Below are 8,676 nucleotides of genomic sequence, written 5' to 3'. Positions count from 1 at the left end.
CAGGTGCTGTGAGTTCCAGATTACAAGTGTTATATCTTTTCCAGAAGATAGTATTTCATAGATGATCTCACTGTCTTCCACCTCTTGCATTTTTGCACCCCATCTCCCACAATGTTTCATAAACCTTAGTTTTATGATTTATGTGTGAAAAATAAAACATACAAGTTATATGCAGAGTCTTTCAATTCCACATTTTATTTTTCTTGTGTTGTTTCCTATGTATATGGTCTACTGTACATGTATCATGTGTTTACAGGTTATAAGACCGCTTGTGAAAAGATGTTTAGAATGAAATAGTACTTAGTGAATCCTGAGAAATGTACATTATGATTTTTTTGGACTCAGGAGAAAGTAAGTTAATAACTGAGCTCACATAGGAACCGTACATAGCTATGTAAAAAACAAAGCAAGCCTGTCTCAAATCCATGTTAATATTCATCACAATAATCTCACATTTAACAAATGTGATTTTTGGTTTTATGATTTAGAAGATTCTGTGATTTATTCCTAAGTTTAATAAAAATGGAATATTTGAGTATGCAAACAAACACATGTAGAGAACAGAGCAATGGTGAGAGAGAATGAGAACGTGTGTATGACAGAGATTTTATATCTTTTAAAAATGAAACCACTTTTTATAATTTTGATTAGTTTTTATGATATATATTGACTGTATATATTGTTTTTATATGTGGTATAAAGTGTACAGTTTTAGTTACAGGTTTTATTATTGGTCCTTTAAAATAATTTATAGATATTTATAGATATTAAAACAACACAGCTCATGCAGTTTCAATGGTGAACTTAGCTCTTTTTTCTCAGAATATACGCATGACACTAAACTGACCATGGAACTATTTATCAGTACAGCAGTGACATGCTCACAAGGATTATAGAGAAGTCTGTGCAACCAATGGTCTGACTTTGCATTCAAATAGCCTATCTGAATATTTTTCTTATTTTTAAAGCCTATGTTTTGTATAGTATGCCTTTTAGGTGATACTGGGTGTATCATTTATTTAGGAGAAAGCACATTTTCAAGTAACTCAATTAAATGCTGATGTTCTGAAATCAGAGCCTATGTCCAAATTAATAGCTTGAATCCAGTAATTTGAAGATTCACATTTATTTTCCAAACATATTTTATAAAAATAAGCAATGAACTCTGGATAGTCAGTTTGGGAATAGTTGAAAAGTATTATCTGTGATATAAAATTTTGTATATAATTGGCTGTCGTAAGCTCATAGGGAATGTCACTATTAGACTTTGTTGGGATAGGTATGGGTTTGTTGGAGGAAGTACATTACTGCAGAGGTCAATGTTGAGGTCTCATACATGCCTAAGCCAGTGTTATAGTCAACTTCTTGTTTCCTTACAATGAACATATAGCCAGTACCATGTGTACCTGCTTGTTGCCATGCTTTTGACCATGATGAAATGGACTGAACCTCAGAATTGTAAGCCATCACCTTAACTAATGTTTTCCTTTGTGTTACTGTAGTCATGCTTTTTCTTTATAGTAATGAAACCATTACTAAGACACTGAGTATAATTAAAATTCTTATAATATATGGTAAATATTAAAGATACAGGTAATGAAGGGAAAAGTAGTTTTTTAAGTGATGTCTTAAGAATAAAAATATTACTACTTTAGACACACAAATACTTCTTTAGATAGTTATATAAACTATCAAAATCAGCCAATGAAATTGGCATTATCTTGTTTTTTTGTTATTATATGTACTTATAGGTACTAAACTTGAGTAAAAATATATAAAAAATACTTATATATATTTTATATATAAAAATTACATGCCTTGAAGTAAATTTTGCTAAAAGGAAAGAGCTATAGAAAAGAAATTTGTGCTAATTAAATTTCAGATGCACATTTTTGTTTATATAATGAAAAATGTGTATTTTAAATTGCATGAAAGTATCATTTTATGCTATATAAAAATGATATGGTCTCTTACAGTGTTTTAAGGCTGAAAAGGCAGGGTAAAATTTAAAGATTAATAATGATATAAAATGTTTTCCTTCAATTTTTTACTAAAGTTTTCTGTTAATAAGATCAGACAGATTTTTTTTTAAATGTAGGAATCTTTGATCAAGGGTGGAAACTCTCACATTTACAAACAATATTCTTTGCCATATTTCAAATTGTACTCTATTTGGTTTTCATTTTCCTGATGGCTAAGGATACTTATCATGTCTTTGTGTATTTCTCTGTCATTTGAGATTCTTCTGTTTACCAAAACCTGGAAACAATACAATTTCCCATCATCTGAAGAATAGAAAAAGAATATCGGTACTTTTACACAACGAGAAATCACCTCGTTTTAAAGGCAATGGCATCAAGCGGTTTGAAGACAAATAGATGTGGCACGAAAAAAATCACCCTTGTGAGGTAACTAAGACCAAGAAAAACAAATAGGTATGTAGTCACTCATAGTGAATGCTAACTGTAAATGATAACCACACTGCAAACAAAGACCCAGAGAGGATTGGTAATAACAAATTCCCATCAAAGGAAGTTAGGATTCATGGATCTCCCAGGTAAAGCAAAATAGAGATCTTCTGTTGGAATGGGGACAGGTGGACATGGGAACTTGAGGGATCAACTTGGAGGTGGGATGGGCAGGAGAATGATGAAAAAATAATGGAAAAGATGTCTTTATGAAGAAGCCTGATGCAAAGGAAACTTCTACAAGCATGACTCCAGCTAAGGTCTTTTGGTAGCCGTGGATGCATAGCCTGAATGGATGATTCCCTGTGATCAGATTGGTGACTACCCTTGTTGTCAGCAATGAGTCTTCTTTCATTGATGGAGGTGGATTTAGAAACCCATGGCCTACATTGGGCCAAGCTTGTGGAGTCCTGCTGAAGAGAGAGAAGACAGATTATAGGAACACACCAACGTGGCTGACTACATTCATGTAAAACCTGAGAAAGCTTGGGAAGAAATTCTAGACACAAAACAACAATGTTTAGCCATATTCTTTTCAGTTGATGGTGAACCACAGCTTCCATAAAATAGGTTTTCCTGATTCAGAGGTAGCAGAAAAAAAAGTATGGTCTCAAAATGACAGCATCTTGGTTTGCCAGTGCAAAAGGCTTAAACTTAAATTAAGTCATTTCTATTGTTTTATATTTTATCATGAGATATGTCAAGGTTCCAGGTCATCTGTTTTCTGCAGCAAGATGACAACACATGGCATCTCTCTGACTCTGCTTACTTTATTCTAGCATTCAGCTTAGTTATCATTCCTGGCTCTATTCTACACTGCAATAGGTCCCAAACAGATTCTTCCTTAAACAATGGTAGTCATTGCATACAGAGGAAATGCCACATCATCTCTCCTTTTCTGTCTAAACAAAAAATGAAAGTTTTAACTTTAACATAGCAACATTACATACAACAAAACCATTATCAAGCAAGAATTACAGTTACAATATTTATATCTATTTTATCTTTTATTATAATTAAGGAAAACTATAATTATAAATATTTATTTTTCAACTCCATCAAACACTTCAGAAGGATATAATATTACCTAAGTTAACAGGAAGTGCATTGTAAGCAACTTCCAAAACTATTGAATTGACAGAGACATCTTGCTGCCTGACCAGTCAATCAAAGTTCTTCTTTAACATTGGGGCACCGATCTTCAACCTATAGGTCTATAGTATCTGGCAGACATTCCCATGAAGCAGGAAATTTGAAGATCTCTTATACCTTCCTTGTACTGGTAAAGTTCATCATTTGCTTTCTTCTGTGTACTGCAAAATGTCTGACAGTTCTCTCATGACTGCAAACAACCATCTCACCTTTTTTTGTCAAGTGCAGCAATCATTTCTCTGTGGGTCATGCATGTCCAGTTCATCAATCAGTCCAGACAAGAGCACTTTCTTGCCCAAATGACTAGTAAACTCCATAAGGAGCTTCGTCGATGCCCATCTTCCTCTGAAAGTAATCGCTGCTTCCAGGAGCAGATGTGTCTTATTTGTCATGAAAAGTCTTAAGTTCTTAAAACATTTTAAATAACACATTATGTTAGTCTGTGAAAGATTTGAAGAATATCTATCCATCTGAAATATATTTTTGTACATCTAGAAAACCTAACAAACATGACTACAAACTTGACTATTATAGATGACTATCTATTAATCTGTATTTTAACTATACATTACATTTTTAATGATCTGCACAAGTGCAATACCATAATCAAAAGCATAAATATACATATAACAAAATTAGCCTTAAATCGTATCAATAATCAAAGATCCATACCAGTACAAAGTATTCATTCATCTCTGTAGTATGTCTCCCTTTAAATGAAAACAAACATTTATAAAAAATCATTTTGGGAATTTGGGTATAGTTTTCTCCAAAACACTTCCTGCTGCTTGTTGGGTGAAGTATATTTAGGGTTCATTGGGAAATTTGCGGGAGTCTTGTTCCATTAAATCACAGTAGCCTGGAAGGAATCCACAGGTTCTCATCTTCTGTGGAAACAAAAACAATACCTCTTTTCCAAAGCAGTATATCCTTAGACCCAAATTTTGAAGTCAAGATACCTTTATATCGATTTAATTAGCAGCAGTACAATGAAATGTCTCTCAGTACTTAGTTCATATACAGTCAAAAAATAAAAAACAAATAATATACATAATCCAGACACTCTGTGTATATTCCATCTTTATGTAGCTTATTTTTATTTCCTCTTTTAATCTTTGACTATCTGTACTATGTCTTTTTAAAGACTTTATTTTTTTAAATTATTTACTTCCTTTTATAATTCTCTATCCTCTTCTTCTTTCTCTCAAGCCAATGTACATTTTTTAAACACACAGTGTCTCATTTAGAGGTCTTTTAAGTCTTGATCTGTCCTATTGTATATCTGTAGTAATTTTCTATGCAGGGGCGCTTCTTAAAATGCTAAGTGGTGTGGCGATGACTAAGGCTGCTTTGTTTTTTGCCTCTGCCCAGTCCTTCATAGCAGAGGTCTGTTCAGTGCCAGCTCAGGGAGTCATACTCACAGTCCTGTTTCCAGGCATGCAGTGGGTCTATGTTACCATTAATAAGTTCTAGTACTCTGCTCAAAAACCCCATTCAAATCATCGGTCTTGTGAAAGAGTAAGAGTTGTTCATGCAAATAGCACAGAACAGAGAGCTGCCATTTTGAAATGGTGTGAATTTTTGCTACTAATGCTGAATCAGGAAGACCTCTCTTAAATGAGTTGAGGTGCCACTGTTTGCTGCCATCAAACAGAGCCTATCTGAAAAAAAATGCAGCTACTAAGAGTTTGACTTTCATTTTTGTGTGTCTGGAAGTACTCTTTTTTAAGGGATTTTTGTTTTGTTTTGTTTTATGTGCATCCATACCCCAGATGGTGAGTGCCAATCTGTTGGCAGAGGTTGCTCATTAGTTTCCCAGCCATTCAGAACAGTACTGACAGGTGGGCATCTTTCTCCTCCGGCTGCAACATGACTTCTCTCTGTCTCTGCCTACTCTTTCCTTCTCTTATCTGCTCGAAATTTCTACCCTGCCCTGTTCTGCACTACAATAGGCCCAAAGCAGCTTTTTTATTTACCAATGGCATATAGAAGGGAATCTCACATCAGGTCGGGGTGGGGTGGGTTATGGTTCTGATATTTAGCTGCTTTGATGTACTACTAACACATATTACATGCTTGGCCTCTGGGCAACCCCATGGTGCTTCTTGGGGCTTCTCAAACCATGTCATTAAAATTAGCCACAAGCACTGATCCTGAGCTCCCCCCTATGGCAGAAAAGAGAAACCAGGAGAACTGACATTTGGACCATGAGAGTGGAAGAGCTTGCCATGCTCCTTACTGGATGCAGCACTCAGGAGAGCAGGCCCTGTAGTGTGGTGTAATGACAAGGGCAAGATGCCCTTCTCTCTTGTCCCTTGTTCCTGTGGCAGGTGAGATAGTTGTCCCTGACACTCACCAGCTGCAACACTCAAGAAAGTGTGCCATGAACCTTACCTAGGCTTCAAAGTAGATTGAACCCTGCAGACAGGTGTGAGGATAAGTTACCCTGAAAACATGAGGGTAAGAGAACTGGACCTTCCCCTCATCTGTCCTATGATGACATCGGCAAGGGAGACAAGATCCCCTACCACCAGTCCTTGCCACCAATCACAAGAGTGAGAGAGATGGCCCTGCCTCTCCCCACTGCAGCTCTCAGGAAAATGCCCCCTGCAACTTACCTGGGCAATACCATAGAGTTGGCCCTGGTGGTAAATGTGTGGGTGAGCTTGCTTTGCTGCAATCACATGAGAGCAGAGGAGCCAGTCCCACATCTTGTTATTTACTACATATAGTGATCTAGCCAGGGCAAAGTTGGAAAATTCATCATGGTAATGAGAATGAGGGAGAGCAAGCAGACCCAAAACCAGGGCTTTGAGTTGCCTATCCCAACATCCACATCATCTATGATTTGCTGGAGCACGTGAAAGGGTACATCCTGGAGACCAAAAGCTTCAGGATTTCTAGGATTTAGGAAAGCAATAATATATTCAAGAGGAATCCTAGTGAAGGCCAAGAATTGATAGTATAGTACTAAACCAATGACTCATTGCAGTGTACACTTGCAAGATGATTGGACTAAAGGGAAAACTATGTGACTCACTGTGTCACACTCCAGATTCCACAAAGAAGTTTTATGGGTATTTTTTTGCTTTTTTTCTTTCTTTTATATTTTATTTTGTTTTATCTTAGGAGGTTTGCCAGGTCAGAGGGTAGTTCCTAAGGGAGAGAGAAATGAGTGGTAAGGATATGCATGATTTGAAATGCACAAAGATTATTAATCACAAAAAGTTAATTTAGGGAAAAGTTAGACACTCACACAATTACTGTCCTTTATTATTTTCCTTACATGGCATTTGCAATATTCAAATTTTTTGGATACTACTTTTTTGGGTATTACTTTTATTTAGAAAATATAGGCTATATAAAGAAAGAATTTTTCAACTTATTTGCTCTTACATCTAAACTTTCTTAATGTTCCTGGCCATATATTAGACTCATAGAATTATTTACAGAATGAGAAAGTTACCTTATCAAAAAAGCCTGTATAGGTACATATTAATTAATTAATTATCAATTTGAAATGAGCAAATTATTGTGATTACTTCCAAATTATGTATTTATAATGGAAAAGTGAGAGTAACATTGTCTATTGCTACTTCTTTGACCACTGTATGTTTAGTAAAATGAAAATAATAGTAATATTATGATAAAATTAGGAAATGACTGAAAATAGAACCAAAGAGTTATCAGAGATTAAGATCAAATAATACTCTTATTCTATTTTTTAAATTTACGTATGGAAAATTGAGTAGTACTTATTGGCAATTCCTTTTGATTATATAATTCTGATAGCTTTTATCTCAAGTTGACTCATATTTCATGCGTTTGAAAACAAAACACGATGTCTAAATGTGGGTTCTGATTTGGAGGTTTTGACACTTTGAGAGGTGTCATTGGAGGAAGTGACAGTTTTGAAGGCAAATTTTGGAAGTTATAACCCCATTTTTGGCTTCATTCATCTCTCTACTTACAGGTGATAGATGAAGAATAAGCCACAATCCAATGCTTTCCTGACAGAGTCATGAGCATGGCTTACCAACATACCTACAAAGTCATAATGCATTGTTTCTACTGGAAAATGAAGGCCTAAGCTTTCTTTCATCAAGTTCTTCTTCAGGTGTGTTGTCACCTTGATAAGGAAAATAATACAGGGAATGTGTACTGAGAAATTTGTTCATAGCTATAATAAATGGGTCCTGCAGTTCATAGAGACTTGAATCTATGGAAGGGTATTGAAACACATAGACATGTGACCTAGAAATGTCCAGAGCCATATCATAGGAGATTGATTGGCATCCTGGTATAAGTGCAGAGGATCAGCCAGTAAACAGAAAAGTAGTCAATTGCATCCATATTATTCAGATTGTAGAAGGGAATTAGCTTAAAGCATTCATATTCTATCTTTATAAAACATACCTAGCTATATGTTACCTAGTTTAAAATTTGAGTGAGATTGAATTCAAAACTGAAGAACTACTTTGTTTAGTAGAGTACATTTTAAACAGAACAGGAATTAGGTTGTGTCATAGTTACTTCTCACTGTTTAGTTGGATTTATGATAGTAAAGAAAAAAATGAAGCAGAGATATGAGAAAATGTGTGATTTCATCATGAAAAGGGAAAGGCTGAATTTAAAGATGGTCAAACAGTGACTGTGAATAAAGTAAATGTGGACAAAGCAGTGGAACCTTGGAGAACAGCGTAAATTACTTAGTACTGGGGAGTGGTCAAGATCCTGGACAAACCTCCATCTATCAAAGACTTCATCTGTAAAACTGCAAATTCAAAATAGAAGAGAGTTACTGGAAAATAGTGCTTGAAAAGATGGTAGCATATATAGATTGCCCTCCTGCAGTAAAACTGCCTAAGAAAAATAGTTCCAAAGTTATCTGTCCAGGTCCTTTAGAGTGACAGAGTCAGGTTCCAAGAGAGAAAAAGAAAACCACAAGTCATGTGTCTTTAGAATGCTGGTGGGGGTTAAAAGAGGCCTAGCACCGCAAGTCTTGGGTATTTTTATTTTTCCCTTCCAAAAGTTATATAATTATAGTTTTTAACTG

General features: G+C 35.3%; 1 long non-coding RNA gene across 2 annotated transcripts; it reads right to left on the bottom strand.

Annotated features, from left to right (window-relative positions):
* Positions 1-1,968: 1,968 nt before the first annotated feature.
* Positions 1,969-7,339, bottom strand: LOC148120711 (uncharacterized). Of its 2 annotated transcripts, XR_015739157.1 has the most exons (4): positions 6,661-7,339; positions 4,293-4,507; positions 3,830-4,027; positions 1,969-2,881 (listed from the first exon to the last, which is right to left on the bottom strand). It is a non-coding gene; the product is annotated as an uncharacterized LOC148120711 (long non-coding RNA). The 2 variants fall into 2 exon arrangements; XR_015739156.1 differs by having other exon boundaries at positions 4,293-7,339.
* Between the last annotated feature and the right edge of the window lie 1,337 nt (positions 7,340-8,676).

Source organism: Myodes glareolus, chromosome 10 (genome assembly GCF_982192425.1).
Source record: "Myodes glareolus chromosome 10, mMyoGla1.1, whole genome shotgun sequence".
Lineage (NCBI taxonomy): Eukaryota > Metazoa > Chordata > Mammalia > Rodentia > Cricetidae > Myodes > Myodes glareolus.
Note: the sequence above shows the minus strand (reverse complement) of the source record. Positions and strands in the feature narration are given on the sequence as shown.